The sequence below is a fragment of the Muntiacus reevesi genome, chromosome 4, assembly GCF_963930625.1.
Source record: "Muntiacus reevesi chromosome 4, mMunRee1.1, whole genome shotgun sequence".
Taxonomy (NCBI): domain Eukaryota; kingdom Metazoa; phylum Chordata; class Mammalia; order Artiodactyla; family Cervidae; genus Muntiacus; species Muntiacus reevesi.
Genome location: NC_089252.1, coordinates 2944055 through 2964540, shown reverse-complemented (window position 1 = coordinate 2964540; position 20486 = coordinate 2944055). Strand labels below are relative to the sequence as shown.

General features: G+C 48.0%; 1 protein-coding gene across 3 annotated transcripts in view; it reads right to left on the bottom strand.

The window, feature by feature from the left end:
* ZNF516 (zinc finger protein 516) overlaps window positions 1-20196 on the bottom strand; it is a 95050-nt gene extending 74854 nt beyond the window's left edge. For 2 of the 3 annotated variants that reach the window (XM_065932285.1, XM_065932287.1), the window contains exon 1: window positions 16949-17032. The gene's annotated coding sequence lies outside the window, so the exon portion shown is untranslated. Of the gene's footprint in view, window positions 1-16948; window positions 17033-20097 lie in introns of those variants that run through there. The other variant, XM_065932286.1, reaches the window with a different exon arrangement.
* Window positions 20197-20486: the final 290 nt, after the last annotated feature.

Here is a 20486-nt window from a genome sequence, read left to right as displayed (position 1 = left end):
GCTATTTGAATGTTTCTGGAGCGAAAAGAACTTACATAAAGTGAAGAATAGAAAAGAGATAAACAAAAGTTATCTGCGACAACACAGCACACAGCTACTGTCCTAATAAAGAAAATGCTTTTACAAAGCAACAAATCATGAATAACTCAGTGGAAAAACTAACCAAGTAAGCGAACAGGTGGTTCACAAGAGAAACAATAGTCAACAGACACTAAGAAATGCTCGATGTGGCTTTAAATTTTTAAAATCCGGTGCTTATTTTTCCTATTAGATTGCCCAAGACTGAGAGACTGATAACATCAAGAGCTGACAAAGACAAAGCCTCATGTCCCTGACTGCTGCTGATGGTGTGAAATGACATTTTGATATCCCGCTGGGAAACTCATCAATATCCCTCAATGAAAACGTCCCTTCCAGCCAAAAACTCCATCTTGGGGAACTAATCCCAAAGAAACATTCCCACACGTGCACAAAACTGTGTGTGTCAGAGAGGCTGACATCACAGTAGGAAACCCACAGCGACACAAGAGTCCACGACGGGGACACACACAGTGAAGCTCCGTGGGGCGGTAGCTAGCTTCTGGGTATCAGCCCTGCCCACTGCCTGCTGCTGCTGCTGCTAAGTCGCTTCAGTCGGGTCAGACTCTCTGCCACCCCACAGACGGCAGCCCATCGGGCTCCCCCGTCCCTGGGATTCTCCAGGCAAGGACATTGGAGTGGGTTGCCATTTCCTTCTCTAATGCATGAAAGTGAAAAGTGAAAGTGAGGTCGCTCAGTTGTGTCCGACCCTTAGCGACCCCGTGGACCACAGCCTACCAGGCTCCTCCGTCCATGGGGTTTTCCAGGCAAGAGTACTGGAGTGGGGTGCCATGGCCTTCTCCATTCCACTGGCTACTCCCACCCAAATCCCCTTGCAGTGGCTCAGAACTGGGTACTGGGCCTTTAAAAACCAGGATGGGGTGTGCCAGTCTTTACACTCTGCTCATCCCTTAAGAAGAGTACGGTGTAGGACTTATCTGGTGGTCCAGTGGTTAGTACTCTGCCCTTCCAATACAGGGGGTGAGGGTTCGATCCCTGGTTGGGGAACTAAGATCCCACAACCACACAATGCAGCCAAAAAAAAAAAAAGTTGAGAAAATAAGTTGATGGAAAACTCCCATTTTAATTTTGGAAAAAAAAAAAACCTGATACTGGGAAAGACTGAGGGCAGGAGGAGAAGGCGGTGACAAAGGATGAGATGGTTGGATGGCATCACTAACTCAAGGGACATGAGTTTGCGCAAACTCTGGAAGATAGTGGAGGACAGGGAAGCCTGGTATGCTGCAGTCCATGGGATCACAAAGAATCAGACCAGACTTAGCAACTGAACAACAACATGTATGTATATTAAAGTACATTCATGAAGCTGACGGATTTAAATGCCTAATACAGTGATTGGTATCAAGAAAGCAGTTAGTACACAGCAGCCTGCATAAAGTAAAATTACAAAAACACTGTGAAATGTCACACACGTCCTTTTTTCTCAAAATGCAACTTTCACTTTAGATTGTAAATATCTTGATGGCAAAGATAATTAAGAGTCTTTGCAGTCTACTAACTATGCATTTTGTACAATTATCCGAAAAGATATAGTTTAATTTCAGCAAGAAGAATGCTACCCTAAGTATTTGTCTATAATGCAATTGCTCAAATACGTGGTTGAAAATCAATTAAGAAGTTATCAGTTATCAGTTCAGTTGCTCAGTTGTGTCCGACTCTTTGCGACCCCATGAACTGCAGCACGCCAGGCCTCCCTGTCCATCACCAACTCCCCAAGTATACTCAAACTCAAGTCCATTGAGTCGGTGATGCCATCCAACCATCTCATCCTCTGTCGTCCCCTTCTGCTCCCGCCTTCCATCTTTCCCAGCATCAGGGTCTTTTCAAATGAGTCAGCTCTTCGCATCAGGTGGCCAAAGTATTGGAGTTTCAGCTTCAACATCAGTCCTTCCAATGAACATCCAAGACTGATGTCCTTTAGGATGGACTGGTTGGATTTCCTTGCTGTTCAAGGGACTCTCAAGAGTCTTCTCCAACACCACAGGTCAAAAGCATCAATTCTTCAGTGCTCAGCTTTCTTTATAGTCCAACTCTCACATCCATACAAGACCACTGGAAAAATCATAGCCTTGACTAGATGGACCTTTGTTAGCAAAGTAATGTCTCTGCTTTTTAATATGCTATCTAGGTTGGTCATAACTTTCCTTCCATCTTTTAAGCATCTTTTAATTTCATGGCTGCAGTCACCATCTGTAGTGATTTTGGAGCCCAAGAAAATAAAGTTAGCCACTGTTTCCCCATCTATTTGCCATGAAGTGACGGGACTGGATGCCATGATCTTAGTTTTCTGAATGTTATTTAAGCCAACTTTTTCACTCTCTTTCACTTTCATCAAGAGGCTCCTTATTTCTTCTTCACTTTCTGCCATAAGGGTGGTGTCATCTGCATATCTGAAGTTATTGATATTTCTCCCGGCAATCTTGATTCCAGCTTGTGCTTCTTCCAGCCCAGCGTTTCTCATGATGTACTCTGCATATAAGTTAAATAAGCAGGGTGACAATATACAGCCTTGACGTACTCCTTTTCCTATTTGGAACCAGTCTGTTGTTCCATGTCCAGTTTTAACTGCTGCTTCCTGACCTGCACACAGGTTTCTCAAGAGGCAGGTCAGGTGGTCTGGTATTCCCACCTCTTTCAGAATTTTCCACAGTTTATTGTGATCCACACAGTCAGAGGCTTTGGCATAGTCAATAAAGCAGAAATAGATGTTTTTCTGGAACTTTCTTGCTTTTAACAAATTATTTACCCTGAATTCCACCCCTAACAAGGGCTTCCTCAGTGGCTCAGTGGTAAAGAATCCACCTACAATGCAGGAGATGCAGGAGACTCAGGTTTGATTCGCTAGGTCAGGAAGATCCCCTGGAGAAGGAAGTGGGAACCACTCCAGTATTCTTGCCTGGAAAATCCCATGGACAGAGGAGCCTGGCAGGCTACAGTCCAAGGGGTCACAAAGAGTCAGACACAACTGAATGAAGGAGCAGGAGCAGACCGAAAGGGAAAGTGCTGCGTCTTCATACCATTTTGTGAACTTATATGTAATTTATTTTTGAAATCCTCTACGTCTTCAAAATGAAGTACTGTGTCTGTCTTTACCTCCTTACACAAGAGAAACACAGCATAAGGTTCAGGCCCCAGATATCCATGTTTGATTCTGCTCAATAATTAAAATGTAGATAGAATAGGAAAAAGTGAAAATATCTCTATTCTCAAAAGAAAATATCTTCTATATAGAAAAACCAAAGTATTAGACAAAAGTGTATTAGAAATCATTAACATGCTCAGCATAGTTACAAGATGCAAGATTTATGCAAAACAAGTTATATTGCTAGACACTTAACAATGAGCAGTACCAATGTCAAGTTCTTAGAAAAACTGTTCAAAATGATCTTTTGTTTTCATTAAGAGGTCAAATTTGATATTTTGATACAACTTTCATGTCATTCTTGTAATTTGTTTGAATTCTTTTCATAATCTGTCACATTTTTTGCTTTATGGATATATTTAGGATGACAAGATATGGCATGATATGGCTAGTTTTTATTATGTTTTTAATGTCTATAAAAGCATTTATTTTAAAACAAAAAACAAAAAAAAAATAATTAAAATGTGAAGTTTCATATTAATTTCCAGAATAATGACATTCAGATCAACTCTCTGCCAGAAAATGGGATGCTACCAAAGAAGACAAAGTTTTGGGGGGACAGGAAAGGACGTCATTTGTGCTCAGCTCCCACGAATCCTCAAAATTAAAAATAGGACGAAGCTCATATTCATAGCTTCAACTTCAGACATCTTACGGTGAACTAAGCGTGCAAGTGCAGAAGAAAGAAATCTTCTGCCCCACGTGATTAAATGTTAAGCCTGCAATCCTGCATCTGCTTCCCACTAACCTCCAAGACCAGCCATGGTTTGTCTAAGAAAGGGATGTTTTAATCAGAACACTTGAATTTATTGTCATCCTGAAGTCCCATCTGACTAGCAGATCCTCAGGCAAATGAATACCCATAAATTTCACATGACGGGTAGAAACCGCCTAAGCTCTTGAGCCCCCCAGATGTGCAGCCAATTCAGGGTGACCATCTCCGGTGCCTTCAATCTTTTCCTAGAAAAGGGCCCACTTATGAAATCCAATTGCGAAGAACTGACTCATTGGAAAAGACCCTGGATCCTGGGGAAGACTGAAGGCACAAGGAGAAGGGGACAACAGAGGATGAGATGGCTGGATGGCACCACCGACTTTATGGACATGAGTTTGAGTCAACTCCAGGAGTTGGTGATGGACAGGAAAGCCTGGCGTGCTGCAGTCCACGGGGTCGCAAAGAGTCGGACACGACTGAGCAACTGAACTGAACTGATGAAATCCAACGCATTGAGATGCATGTAAATTGGCAAAACTCTGCTAAGGTCAGGTCCACACAGTAAAAAATGGTGATGCTGCCACTGACAGTTCGCATTTCTCCTTTAAGTGGAAATATCCCTTTGCCTCAACCTGCACACATCTAAAGCACGGTTTAGCTGGGCCACTGAAACAGAAAAAGAGAAACAGCGCTTTTTCTCAGAGCTGAACAGCCTCGATCTGGACTTTGTTATCCCCCAGGAAAGCCAGTCGATCTTTTTTTTTTTGCTTTTAGGTCCGGTAAGTTTCCTGAACACTGATACTGTGAGTCCACAGGCCAGAGAATCAACAAAATTCTAGTCTGTTTCAACACCATTTATCTAGCCAAAGAAGCATTTCGGTGATTGATAGGGTGAGAAATGCAACGTGACCTTCAGTCTAAATGCTAAACGTGTCGACCAGAACCTGTACTCTCGGGCCGGAGCAGCAGGTAGACCGCAGCGGGTGGCCGGCAGCAGGACCAGCCCCACGATCCGGAAGCGGTTTAACCAGGTCTCACCTTGAAAACGTGACAGAACTTGACAGCCAGCAGGAACAGCAGTCTCGAGATTCGTGGGGACACAGACTAGCTTTGCACCGACTCCTAGAACAGCAGGGTTTTCTGCCTGACTGTGGCAGGTAATAAATATACCGACACAATGTGATTCTCTTGCAATTTTAAATCCGTAAATCCCCTTCCAGCTGGTAGCCAAACACCCCCGTCACACTTTGCCACACTCAGGACATAGCCACTGTAAAGCCCACGAGGGCAGGACCTCCATGTCTCTTACTGTGATTCCCTACAGCGCAGGGGTAAGACACAAACGATCCTCAAAAACACTGCGGATATGAAGGAACGGAAATTCATGACACTGCATTTAACCCTCTTCTCCTTGAAAGAAGCATCACCCCCTTAAAGGAGGTCCATTTGCTCTTATGACTGACTTGACTCTTCCCTCTGAGACATAGCTTTTCTGAACTGTTGCTGCCCATTTGGGGAAAAGGAATCTTCATCGTTATTATTATTAATAGGGTTACTCTGAAATGACCTACTTTATGAAGACTGATGAAGGACACTGGTTCCAGGTCCATCGTGAGGGAAAGAGGTTTTCCCTTTGCATCCACACCGCCCTCCTGAGTGAAAAACCCCCACACTGGCATTTCCATGAGCTTTGATACAGAGTTCAAAGCATACTGCGTTCTCATCCAACCACCGTATTTCACATCCCAGGACCTGGGAGCAGAAACGAGATGGGCACGAGGTCATCCATGAAGAATGTGAAGGGAGGCTCTGCAAAACCATAATCTCAGAAAAACACTCTGCTTCCCCACACAGAGAGCATGTTGTTGGTGTCTGATCATTATTACAACGACGACACACAAAATTATCAGTGAACTCTGCCTGGCTTTCCACTCCAGGCTCACCTTAAGCCCCCAGGCAGAGTAGACAGTTTCTATATTTTATACAGTCACTTTCTGTATTGTGAGGTTAATAAAACAAAAATGAAGCAAATTAGGATTTAAGGCTTAGTAGACTTCCCAGGGAGGACTTCCTGGTGGCTTGGTGATCAAGAATCCACCTGCAGGAGATCCAGGTTCCATCCCTGGGTCTGGAAGATCCCCTGGAGGAGGGCATGGATACCCACTCCAGTATTCTTGCCTGGAGAATCCCAGGGACAGAGGAGTCTAACGGGCTACAATCCATGGAGTCACAAAGAGTCAGATGCAACTGAGCAACTGAGAGCACACACACATGCTCAACATAAAGAACATCCATCTAACTGAATTAGACCACAAGTCTCACCTGCCTGTAAAGTAAACAGACTTTTTTTTTTAATGTGCAAAAAGTGGGAAGAATTAAATGCCTTTTATGCTGGATGTAAAGTTTATATTTTTACATGTTGCATATAAAATTACCACTAGATAAGACAGAATAAACTGGAAACTTCACAACTCTCCTTGTGTTTTGAAATTCTTGAGGGGCCTTCATCTGTCATTTAGTCTGCTTTCCGGCTCCCTTTCTCAAGTGCACTGCACAGTATACTCTGCGGGCCCTCGGGGGAGGCCAGCGTCTGACCCCATTTCACAGATGAACAAGTTAAGGCACACGGGATTCACAATCGGCCAGAAGTCAACATGACTGGATATGAGATGGGAAGCCAGAGGCTGCATCTTGCACTACAACTCCTTCCCACACACCTGCAATCTGGGATTCACACACCTGAGTTACTGGATGCTGTATCAGAGGCAGGGGCCCAGCTACAGGAACCCGGGGGAATATCTGGACAGGACGGTTCCTGCTTCCAAGGGTGCTCGGCCGATTTACCAGGGACTCTCTGGGGGACAGACACGCGGCAGGGTCAGCCTCGGGCCACTGGCCATCCAGTGCCTCCCTCAGCTGCCCTTTCCAGCCCCCCCGCCCCGGCTCCTGCACAGACCTTGAGAATGATAGAAGGGAACTTTCATCCCTTAATTATGCTGCCCTGATTCTGGAAATATCTGAGATATTTCCAAAGTGTCCTGCACCGCCCCTTAGAACCCTCGTCTACCGACAGCTGAACTGGGGGAGTGCAAGGCCCTGATGAATCTCAGCTCCGGCTCCCACCCCCGACAGCATCTCCAGCCCCACAGCTGCTCCAGCTCCACAGGGGCCAAACCGGGCGAGGCCACGTCGGGCTGAGCCCTGAGTGTAAGATCCGCGGGGATTTCCATGGCTCAGAGCAAGACAGAGAGCCAAGAACATCTCAGTAGTAACTTTTACGTCATTCATGTGTTCAAGGAACATTTTGGATCTACCAGGTTCAATAAACCGTATCATTAATTTTACCCATTTCTTTACCCTTTTTGCATGGGGTAACTAGAAGATCAAAAGTGAAAATGTTCTAGTACCCAGCAGCCCTGCCCACTGGGGCTAAAGTCAGCATGCCAGCCACCTGTTTTTGTGCGGCTTGTGTATGAGCTGAGGACAGTGGCTGGGGAAAAAATCAGAGAGAGAACAGCATTTTGTGACATGTGAAATGACATGAAAACAAGTTTCAGTGGCCACAGAGCTTGTTTACTCACCGCCACGTTGTCTGTGACTGCTTCTCCAACTGCTACAAGGCAGACAGAATGAGCCCCAGCAGAGAAAGTCTGGCCCACAAAGCCCCAAATGTTTACTATCCGGCCTTTCACAGAAAAAGGCTGCCGACCCAGCCCAACAGGGACCTGGCTTCCCAAGATCGGGCCCTCCTGGGCTTTGGTGCAGGCTCCGCAAGCCGACCTGCAGGAGAGGGGCTGGGACCCCTGTCTGGCTGGACGCCTGGACGCTGATGCAGGGGTCTCCTCGCTTCAAATCCCCAGACCACCCTGTAAATTCCTCCCTCTGCTCATCTTCAGAGCAGACATGGCCACACACTGCACGAGGCCCACCTGCTCAGGCGGCCGGTCCCCGCTGAGGGCACCTTGACCCTGGCTCCCAGCCCCTCCTGGTGATGCATCGGTCACCCAGGCCACCTCGAACAGAGGCGGGGGCCCGGAGGAGGGACACTGGCCTTCCACTGTGATCTCCCACAGACAGACACAACTCCAGGGGGCTCAGACCAAGACTCAAAGTTACGTTTCAACAAGCATGAGGAGGGTCAGACTCCAGGTGACCACCCAGAAGACGGTCTGCTCAGACAACCCAAGTTCCTTAACCACGAGGGTCTCAGCATCCTCCTGGGGTGACCGGGCTAGAACAAGCTCCTCTCTCCCAACTGTAACGAATACCGAACAACACACAAAATGTGGCAGGCGTGGAACCAATGTTCATAAAAAGGAACGAGCCTTACTGGACATTTATGAGCTATTTGTGGGCTGGGGGTGGGGGGCTGGTTATTTAGGTAGTCACTCAATTCGATTCAAATCTGTGTTAGGCCCTAAAAGATAAAAACTCAACTTATAACAATAAACTGTAGTGCTCAAAACCTGGGATCATATTGTCATGGGGACTCAGAAAACAGCTCTCAACTTGGAATGCTGTATTCTGACGCCCTTACTCCAGGGGAGCTCCAGAGAACCCCCTTTGTAAGTCACCACGGACTGTCTCCAAGGGCACCGCTGAGGGTCGGCTAAGGGAAAACACAAGGCCTGTGCAAAAAAGGCCAACATAGAAACCAGAGTGAGGACTCTCCTTTAGGGTTACAGGACAAAACCCTCCTCCTTCACGGGAGAGCTGGTGAGTTCTGCCCTCGTCATCTAGTCGACATACAAATAGCCCTATTTCACTCATTTTTAGTGGCCAGAAGACTCAGATTCTAAATTTCGGCTTAAGTAAACCCACTGGAGGGAACACGATGAGCTGGATGCGAAATCCCACCTTCCCCTCATCAGGGCCTATTATTCCACTTCCTTGTTCTTGACTTTCATTTATGCTTTCCTCGACATTTAATGTGAGCTTCCCAGGTGGCGCTAGCGGTAAAGAACCTGCCTGCTGGGTCTACACTCACGGAGTTCAGAGCTCCGATCAGCCCTGAGCCTTCTCAACAAGCTCATCCTGAAATCACTGCAACCTCGCTTCCTTCCATGCGCTCAGCACGAGGCATTGGGGCAGGGTGGGCATCGGGAAGGCACAAGAGTGCGACTCAGGAACCCTGCGTGTGAGCTCGACTCCATCACCGTGGCCTCGCCGAGGCACTGAATCCTGCTGCGTTTCAGTACCTGTAAAATGTCCAGTTCACCCCCAAAGCATCTCTAAGCTGCCTGCCAGTAACATACGTGTAACTCTCAATATGAACCCTTTTAAACAAGCCCAAACAGAAATAGCATCAATGCACAAGGAAAGGTAAATAACCAGGGAAGTAAACGCTTCCTTCCATGGTCATTCTACAGAATCGACTGAAAACCCCACAGACGTGGCAAGCACACGGGGCGCAGAGAGCCACCGCAGCCTGCTTGGGCTACAAAGGTGCAGCTCGGTCCGCGTCTAAATGGTGCCTTTATGGCCCCAAAGAGCTCACGCACTTTCCAAAATAGTCTACTCTTTCCAAGGACACTGGGAAGACCTTATTTAACCGCTGGCTGAAATATACACTCTCAACAGCCCTGAACATTGGTAGCTAAACAAACACTGGACTGTCCATCAACCGACACCCACATGCATAAAATAAATCTCAAATTCTAACTGTGGTATCTTCTTTTTTTCACCAGTCCCTACAGATACTTTCAAGTGTATAATAGCTGTTAGGAAAATTAACCTTCCTTTGTCAAGTTCAAATTTTAAGCAGCCCATAATCTTTCGTCAACCTAGAAAATAACTGATAAGCCAATCTTCCTGTAAAACCATTAACAGACTCTGCTTTTCTGTCACCAGGGTAATTTACTGAGGCCAATTTTAATCCTACCACTAAACCACTAATCCCATGACTCTACAGAATTGTCCCAAGTTTACGTTGCTATGGCAAGTATTTTTACATTAGGAATTCAGTTATTTACTTAGAGTTCTGTTTTTTGTTTTTAGGAATGAGATCATTATCCTCGCCTCTTGTTTCAAAAAGTAAAAAGCAGTTTCTGAGCTAAGGAAGCCATTTGAGCACCTGGGCTGTGCTGCGCTCATCACAATAACACTGATTTCAATTACGCTCAGTGTGAGTCAAAGGAACAAATTATCACCATTATGCTAATGGTCACACTAAAGACACAGAAAGCTTTGGAGTGATGAGTCTAAATCTGCTGGGACGATGATTACCAATGTGAATGATGATATTTTCTCAAACTGGCACGGAACTCTCCCTGGGTCACTGATGGCGTCAATATGAATTATGTGTCAGCCATAGCGACCTTCGTTCACATCACTCAGACTCCCTGAGCGGTACCTGGCCCCACCCTCCTCACGTGCCCACCTGCACAGTTCACATCACTCAGGCTTCCTAAGCGGTACCCGGCCCACCCCCCCCATCCTCACGTGCTCACCTGCACTTTACAGGCAACACACACATGGATGAACGTAATGTGTTCACTGCTTTCCTTAAAACGGGGAACACAGTATGATTAAAGCTGAGGAGACTGACTCAGCAAGAAACTGTCTAGAGACACAGGAGCTTTGATGGGCGACTGCAGCCATATGGGACCTTAAACACAGAGGCAGAGTAGCACTGGAACATATACCTTACACGTGTAAAAGCGTTAGTGGGAAGGTGCTATATAGCACAGGGCGCTCAACCAGCGGCTCGGGGATGACCTGGAGCGGGGAGATGGGGTGGAAGGTGGGGGGGAGGGCCAGAAGAGGATGTGTGTATACCAATGGCTGGTTTCTGCTGATGTGTGGCAGAAACCAGCACAACGTTGTGAAGTAACCATCACCCAATTAAAAGTAAATAAAAAAGAACAGAAACCGACTCACAGGTACAGTCAACAACCTGATAGTTTCTGGGCAAAAGGAGTGGGGGAAGGGCAAGATAGGTGAAGGGGATTAAGAGGTAAAGGTACCTCTTAATAGGCGGAAGATAAACAAGACACAAGGACATAATGCACAGCATGGGGAATGTGGTCAATATTTTATAATAACTTTTATAATAACTTTATATGGAGTATAATCCATAAAAATATCCAATTACTATGCAGTACACCTGATACCTATATGTATTGTAAACCATACTTCAGTTGAAGAAGTATCAAACCAAAATATTGCATACCTTAAATTCATACAATGTTAAATGTCAATTATATCTTAATAAAAACATCCCCCCCCCAAAAAATGGAGGCAGACTCTTCATTCATGCCCTCATCCATCCATTCCAGAGATGCAGCAGGTAACAGAGAAGCTGGTGATCACACACATGTCTATCTAAACACTCCAAATAACATGTGTAAATAAAACAAATTCTTCAGTGAAAACATCACAGATTTGCCTTTAGATAATCCCAGAACAAAAGCAGCCACAAAAGTTTAAACTATACATTAGGATCAGCTATCTGCTCAAGGGTTCGTCCATCCACTAAAAAAAAAAAAAAAAAAAAAAGCTAATTCTTTAAGAAGGAGAATAACACACAGTTTTTAACTCTAGGTTAAAGTCACCAGAATAATCAGGAACTAAACAGTGGAAATCCTGTCTCACCAGCCGAACTTCCAGCCCATTTACAACCAGCAGAAGTTTTAACTACTCACATGGGGCTGTGTGTCTTCCTGAATCCACACAACCAGCCAACATCTAATGTCAAACTCCTTTCCCACAAACATTATTTCAGGAAAAAAAAAAAGAAAATCGACACTTGCTCACAGCCCTCAAATACCAACTGAACAAGAAGCTGCAGAAGACAGGAGCAGCCTCTCAGCACAACTCTGGAGGCATCCTTCACGGTCCCAACTCTCAAAGAACATTCTGGAATGTTGAAAGGAATCAGCGCCTCACACAGCGCCAGTCAGTCCGAGCAACATAGGTTAAACAGGGCCATATGGCACACACAGGCGCATGTTGCCCTTTTCTGAGACAAAGGACAGAAATTCCTAAACAAATATCCTTTCCTTTCACATGGGAAGAGCTGGAGACGGAGGGTTTTTCGAGTGAGATCAAATAATGCTGGAAAAGGGTTTCTTTTTTAATTCCGAGTGCCTAAGAAAAAACTAGAGTTTTACCAGAAAACCTCAATTTTTCAGTCTCCCTTCAACTATGTCATGAAAGCTAACACCACATGTGAGCCTACGCTCCCCATCTCCTGAGTGAGCAAGAAAAGAACAAGACAGCTGCATGGAGGGCTGAGCTGACAACAGCAGTCCCCCGAGCCAGAAACGGTGAGAGACGGCCTACCTGGTTCTGGAGGAAGACGGCGCCAGCTTACTTTCCTCCTGAAAGGGAAATACATTAGGTCTCCTTTCAACCCTCCATTGAGGAAGTGTCTGAACTTCAGGTCACATGTAAAACGTAATTCTTAAAGTAGATTTTCAGAATGTAACGACTTGATTAAATTCCTGACTGCAAAATACCATCAACCACAACAGAACAGAAAGAAAAAGAAAACCTACCAGAATGAACACATATTTGAAATACACAGGAAAATCTACCTACACCCAATGGAGTTGCTTTTTGAATTGATTTTCCTAAGCTCTGCGGTGGTGCTTGACTCATCATTTTACACGTATTTACATGTTTGGGTTCTAAAACGAGCTGCATTTCTAACTACTTCTGTTTTGTGATTCTCAGTGCCATTTGAAGGCTAAATACCAGCTTTTTTTTGGAAAACTACTTTTAAGGGATGTGAGAGCCACAAAAATTACACTTTGTTACAATTCCGATATATGCTGCTGGAAAACAGTTCATTCTGGACATAAACATGACAACCAGCGTTAGCTCTGCAAAGAGAAGCTGCAGCTGCCCAAATCACATGTAGCCAGATGCAAGGGATAAAGAATACACCAAACAGACAGTTGCAACTGCTCATTCTGACCAGTCCATCTGAAACACACTTGATACACCTTGGCAGACAGTGTAACTCTCACTTACAAGTAATGCATTTATGGGACCTGCATGCATATTCCTCCTATAGCTATTTAAGTGGTAACCCTAAAACAGCCCTCTCTTGAAGAAAATTAATTTTAAAATAAAGATGCTTTTTAAAGAACTGGGTAAGATATTTCAAATTTATAGTGAAAGTTTTTCCTTATTCTTCCCATAAGGTTAGTTTTATTAAGAAATTCTTCATAAATAAACATTTGATGGGATTCCTCTCTTAATACAGGCTTGTGACAATTTGCCAGCATTTCTGTGAACTGCAAGTTATTCATAGCTGGAGTCCAAAAATACAAAGGATGCCCTCCTATAAATCAGTGCCCCCCCACTTACTCTGGTGGGGAGGGAATCTCACTCAGGGCAAAGGTCACCCCTCCATCAAAGAGAAAATCCCCCCTCCCCCCTCCCTAAATTCACTTGTTTCTGGAGGCAGAGAGAAGGGACACCAAGGCTTGAATCTGAAAAAATGCTGTCACTCTCATGGTCCCAAGGCTCATTTAATCCCAAACAGACCGCTGCCAACATACTGCTGGTCATCAGCTGGAAAAGGTCAGAGGTGACATCCCCAAGGAGGGGACCGGAAGGAGAAGAGGGCCACAGTCTCATGAGTAACTAACGCCACCAGTGAGCGCCAAGCCCAGCGACCAGTCAAAAACTTGCTGATACCCAAACTCCAGGTGCCCAGGGACGCACACCCACACCCCACATTCACATCTGCCATCCCAAAGCTCCATCCTGCTAGCCGGTCTCTGCACTTTTCAATCAGACTGCAGAAGGAAGCCACATCCTGCCGCTGCTATTCACTTGAAAGATGCAAAGCCAAGTGAGATGTGGTTTCCTACCAAGAGAGTAAGGATCTGGGAGCTGATGACGGTGATGCAGTGAATTTTTCCTATTTAAGACATTCAGAATTCTGGAGAAGAAGATCAAAGGTGCTGAGTGCTAAGCAAGCCAACCCAGGTCCACGTGCGGGGCGCTCGCTCTGCTATGAGGACGCAGACCGGCAGGGCGGCACAGGGCCCCACTAGTGTTCCCCCAACAGCATTCAGCAAGAGTTAAAGAAACCTTTCCCACATCCTCTAGGACTTTCGAGGGGGAGGAGTTAGGAAAGCAAAGGGATGCATTTTTTAAAGAATTGTGCCAGAATAACTCCATCCAAGAGCTAAAATGTAGAAACATTTACAGCACCTATAGTATCTCCTTTTGAAGAAGGAATGCTACTTCTACCTTCAAATATTTATGACTGCAGATATTTGATCAAAGTCTTCTCACTTTCTTCTACTTTCTTCATTAGTTCTATTCCTTCTGCCAAAATCTATGCCTGTTACTGAGAAAATTTAGCTGTCTCCAGCTAAATGTGGCCATCAAACACCAGTGAAAAAGTTATGTGTTTCCTGCACAACAGAGTTGCTTTACTCAGTTAGAAATCTAATTACATTATAAGCAAAATACCACTTTTAATGATATAACTAACACTGATGTTGAAAATGGAACAAAAACCAAAAGAGTGTAGTATCCTGAATGTTGAAAACAAACATATTATCAAAGGAAAGCACATACGGTTGGACAAGCTCCTTCCCACTGAACAGAATCAGCTTCTATTTCAGTTTCCTATTTCTATGCCATTAAGGTATAATGCAGTTGAAACTCTAAACACAATCTCTGGCCAGACTTACAGGCATTCTCACAAAATTCTTTATAAAAGAGACGTTCTGGTAACTTATGAATAAGACCAATACGTATCCTAGAAAATGAATAAATAAAAATCTACAATGACCCAATAAACCAAGTACTGGTTTTTCAAGAACTATCCATGACTAAACTCTCCTTAAATTCCTTGGTCAGATTATCATTTTTCCCTATTTAGTAAGGCTGAAAACCATCTGTTAGAGCTTACCCCACTCCGAGTTATTCTTTAAAGAAGTCTCCTTTTCTTTTTTACATAATTGTTGCTAAACTTAATCTCCACACCAAATGCTCCACCTGTAAGACTCAGATATCTTCAAGTAGGAGCAGGTAAGGTAAGTGAAGTTAAAGTTTAATTCATGGAAGTAGAGACAAGGCAATTTCAGCATCAACCTGTTTTCACAAACATCACCCATTTAATTCACCCTGGGTTGGTCTGTGGGACATGTTACAAAGTTAGACATGTGGGACTTCAGAGCCCCAAGAAAACTTTAATCTCTAAATTAGTCAACTTTAAAGGTCCTTTACAAATTAACAATGGGATTAAGACTGGTGATGAAAACTACTCTTGGGTCATCAGTGACTAATATCAATTACACATCCAAACGTTAAAAGTTCTTGATTGAGTAAGTTTCAGTATATTAAGCCATTTGGAAAGACTGCTCTGACAAACAACAGCTTTCAGAAATAAAACGAAGCAGCACTCCTCTCCTTTACCTACCAAATAGGCTCCTTGGCTGTTCTGTTTCATTTTAGAGACTTCCCTCATTCTTCTCTGTGAGCTTGAGGGCACATCCCTTGGGATTTTTCTTTTCTTTTTTTTTTTTTTTAAGAATGTTAAAAGTGCTTTAAGCGTTTCATTATATTCAAATTGGCAAGTTAAATAAAATGAAGCCCTACTAATGAACTAAGAAAAATATCAGACATGATATATTTGTATCTTAACACATCAAACTTCGAATTCCCTTACCAAAATACTGAAGTCTGGCTTAGAACTCAGGGTCTCCCAGGGCCCATTCAGGGGAGCTGGGAGTTGCTCTCAAGGAACTGTCTGTCCCTCTCCCAGACCGGAGCCCTCAGACCCGGGCCAGCTCCGCCCCTCCCACTTCACACACAGGGAAAGCAGCGCGGCAGTGGCTTGCGGGGCACTTAATTCTGGCCGGTCTGGGTAAATATAAATACACGGCTATTTTGACGCCACAATCAAAGAATGCCAGAGAAAATGAAGGAACAAACAAATGACAAAATCAGCTCTTTTTTGCGTGGCAGCAGAAAGATCCTACGGAATAGCAGGCATGCCGAGTTCCCTAAAGTAGCACTTACATTCCTCAACCAAAATACTCCAATCGTATTAATAGGGAGGCAGGAAAAATAATCCGGAGAAGATCCTGTTGGGAGAATCACCACCCTTGATTCTCCTCCGGTTAGTCCCTTAATGGTATGTCTCACACAGCCACCGGGTGGGAGCACCTCAACGTTTAAATCATCTTTAATCAAGACTGGAGACTAAGGGCAGGTTCACGGGGAAATGCCTTTCTATGGCACGTTTAATTGAGACTTTTGTGACTTGCCATTAGGTCAGCGCCGCGCGCGGCCCAGGGTCCCGAGCCCTGCCCTTTGTTACGCGGTGGACCCCGCCATCAGACCCGGCCCCCGGACCCCGGAGCCTTCAGTTCCAGCGTGGGGTGCACAGGCCCCCCACGGCAGGGCGCAGCAACTCCACACGCGACAGCCCCGCACCGGGACGCCTGGGCCCGGTGCCCACCAGCCCCTCACGCCCCAAGCCGCGCGCGGCCCCCTGCCCGGACCGGATCAGGTACGTATCCTGATGTAATCGCCCGGGGGCCACGCCTTTCCCACCGCTCCACCTCCGCCAGGACAAAGTGAAGTTTAAAATAGAAACCAATTACCTGGCCTCGGCGGCGCCGGGGCCCCTGGAGCGCGATCCGCGCCGCCGCACACAACCCCGCCCGGCCAGGGCCCCGAGCAGACCCCAGCCCGGGCCTCCACTGCCCCGTCCCCCGCAGACCCCCGCCCCGGTCCCCACTTCCCCGTTCCGCGTGGACCCCCGCCTCGGCCCCCACTGCCCCGTTCCGCGTGTACACCGGCCCCAGTCCCCATTGCCCCGTTCCCCGTGGACCCCCGCCCGGGCCCTCGCTCCCCTCGCCCCAGCCAGGACCCCACTCCCAGACCAGGCCCTCACGCCCGGGCCAAGCCCCCCTCAACATCTCCGCCCCAGGGCGGCCCCACCCCCAGCTCCATCCCCCACTCGCTCCGGCGAGCCCGATCCCTCCCCAGCTAGACCCCCTCCGGCCCGCACGGACCCCCGCCTTTGTTACGGTGCGAAGTTGGGCCGTGGGTCCCCGTCTCTTTCACTTCTTGGGTTACAGTGCAGGCGTGTGACGTCCGCTCCACATGACGGGGGCGGGGGGCGGGCGCCGGGGGGCGGGGGCGCAGGCCGGGCCCTCCCCCCTCCCCGCCCCTCCCGCCCCGCCCCCGGCCCTCCCCCAGTGAGCCAGGCCGCGCGCGGCCACCGCCCCCTCCCCCGGGCGGGCAGGTAAGCGCCCCCCCCCCCCCGCCCCCCGGCGCCCCGGGCCCCGCGCCGCACCCCGGGAGGAGCAGAAATAAGAATGATTTAATCCAGCAATACCTCCCCCTGCTACCCATTCCTCCATCCGCGAGCTCACAGAGATGGGGGGCGGGGGGGAGGACCGAGTCGTACTCGGATTGGGGGTCGGGAACTGACCGGGCGGGGGGCGCGGGGCTGGACACCACCTCGTCGCCCAGTTAGGATCTTGTCGCCCGGGATCGCCCATGGACCATACAGGTGACCGCTGCGCGGCCCCGGAGCCGGATACACCGCGCGTGGACCAGGCCGGGGCGCAGGTCCCTCCCAGGGAAGGTCTCCGGGAAGGAGTGGACACGAGTGGGGCCTTAACCCGTTCCCCGCAGCACCGCCGTCCGCCCCGGGGCGAAGCGGCGCCGCGGCTCCAACAGTGAGCAGATGCTGCGCGACCAGTCGGCCCGCACACTTCCACACGCCACCACCACTCATAATCCGAGGGAAGTGGGTGCCGGGCTAAACCGCAGGAAACGCGGGGCGGCCCGGGACGCTCTCCGCGCGTGAATGTGCGCACTGTGCGCGCGCGCGCGGCCAGCGCTGCGCGTTTGTCACTCGGGTGGGCAGCGGAACTTTCCCTGACCGTGAACTGGTCACATTCTTGGCTCTGCCACGGACGCAGTATCAGCAGCCAGGGAGAAAATAAAATCTGAAGTTGGAAGGTACACGCTGCCCTTCACTTTTACAGCGAACACCAGTTTCAACAATTCCCGATCTCGCTACGCTTAGCGCCGGGCGAGTGGGCTCCAACACTCCAGCCCCAAGAAGTGGGGCGCGCCTGTCGCGTGGGAACGAGACGAGAGGAACCACACATTTCGATAATCTCTGAGAAGCATAATCACATCACTCCTTGGCTTCCCCTTCTGCAGGTTTCGCCTTGAATCCGAAAGCACCTCCGATGCCCATTCTTTACAAGAGGGCACTCAGAGAAACTGCTGAGTGCCTACCTAGCTGCACAGACTCGGATAAAAGCGTGTCCACGTCTACAGCTCACAACTGTGCAAATCCGGAGCCAACGGGTGCGCGGGGCTGGTCGGACTTAACAGTGTGCAGACACATGGGCGCATGCACGCGCGCGCGCGTACACACTCACACCCCAAATTACCTCCGGGATGGAGAAAGCCGTTGCGGATTGGCCAGAAGAGCCGTCACTCACACCCAGGGGGCAGGGAGACTTTGCAATGCTGTTTCCTTCCCCCCCCCCCCCCCGTTTCATTTATTGGTAAAACAACAGCAGAGCTCTGAAAGTTAGCCATCTGCGCCGAGAGTTTGCCTTCTTTAAGGACGGGGGCGTCAGACAATATCCATTTAAATATATTTTATACTTCCACAATGGATGAAAGGGAAAATTAGCAATCGGGGTGGGGGCGGAGAGGAAGCTAGCTGTGAAAAGGAGGGGTCATGGGTAGGGGGGCGGGTAGTGGACGCGGGATGAAGTTGTCCTCAACACCCAAAAGGGACTTTGACCTTTCACAGATCTCGAAATTAAAAAATGTTCTTCACAGGTCAGAGTATCACCATCGCCGGTCCTAATTTATGAATTCATTATTTTAATTTTATTATTTAAGCATGCGCCAGTCACAGTGTTTCCTTAAGAAAGAACTGACCTATTTTTGGCTGGAGATAAACGATCATGTTAACAGATGTTAATCTTGTAATCTGTTTTTCCTGTAAGCACTTTACATACCCGGGTTTCAGACCTTAAAAATAACATCTTTTCCAAAAAGACCTGACGTCACAATTCACTCCCTGAAAAAGCACTCCCCCTCTCCAGTTTTTTTTTCCTCCGCAATGATTTCAGAGACATTAAATCTTTTTCACTTTATAAATGCTGATTTGTTCTGCCTCAACTCCCACGAGCTTTTATTTGCATTTCAAATTCCACAGGTTACACCAGTCGCCTTTTCAAAAAATGTAAACCAACAATGCAGCAGCAAATGGCTTTTTGTGCATCTGGATTAAATAAGGCACAGGATGAATATATTTTAAAAAGAGGGCTGAGCAAGTTGATCTCTGCACACCCGGAGACCAATTACTTCTTTATCAATAAACCCAGCGGAATGAGTAGGATACAGACACACAACCCAGAAGCTCCTGGTCAGATCCGGGTCTGCAGCCGGGAGCTTGTTAACGCCGATAATAACCGGGCTGACGAAGAGACCCACATTTTTCGGGTAAAAGGCTCAATTTCCCTGGTCCCTAATAGCAGGGGTCCACCGGCCCCCCAGCCCACCACCGCTGATTGTCACCGTACACCAACCCTCCTCCACGAACCACTGTTTTAAATACCCAGCTCGACTGGCTTTTAACAAACTTATTCATACAAAGTTTCTTTAAAACTTCACGAGGCAGTTTAATCTAAATAATGATCGTAACTCTTCAGTAGGTTAGCTCTCCCTGGAAATGGCAGACCAGGCGCTTTTCCGATCCTCCCCTCCCCTCCCCAAATACACACACCCCAAGTATTCTTTCCTAGTGTATGCCCGGGTGTAAATCGCGATCAGTACCATCCCCACCCCTGCTCCCACCCTTGGCAGGCTGGGTGCATCTCCGAGGAGCCCCCGCCTGCCAGACCCCATCCCCACCGCTCCTCAGAGTCATTGCAAGAACCCTCGCCCCCACCCCCACCCCTGCCCTAACTTCCCTTCAGAGCTCTTACTTCTTTTAACATTAGGGTCACTTCTGCGCTCCCAGCTGACGGGCAGGGAGCCAGGGGAGGGGGAGGCAAAGCGACGCCCCTCCCGCAAACCTGTCCCCGAGGCTGCCGCGCTCGCTGCCCACAGGCAACGACCCCATCCGCCGAACCCTTAATAACTGAAGCGGTTCCTCGGGCCCCGCAACCCCATCACCCACCTTCATTAGCCGGAGCGTTTTACTTTAAAGTAAGGCAATTTGCTCTTTGTCTCCTAATGGATGGAGAGCGCATCCGAGCTCCCCTCCTCCCGCGTCGCCTTTGACGAAGTGTACAAAGCCAGCGCCTCCTCCGCGCTCCCCTCCGGCCCCCACCCCGCCCCTCCACTGCGGTAAAAGCCACCTCTCGGGCGCTCGCCCGGCCGCCTGAAGTTGCATCTTCCCTCTCCCGGAATTGCGGAGCGGAGCGACTACCCACCGGGGAAGCGAGCAGCCCTCCCCGCGCCCCGGAGTCCCTCCCCGGCGCCCCCAACCCCCGCAGCGCACGCCGGGTCCCCCACACGTCGAGGCCTGGTCCCCACGGCCCCCGCCCCCGCCGGCCCCGCCGCGAC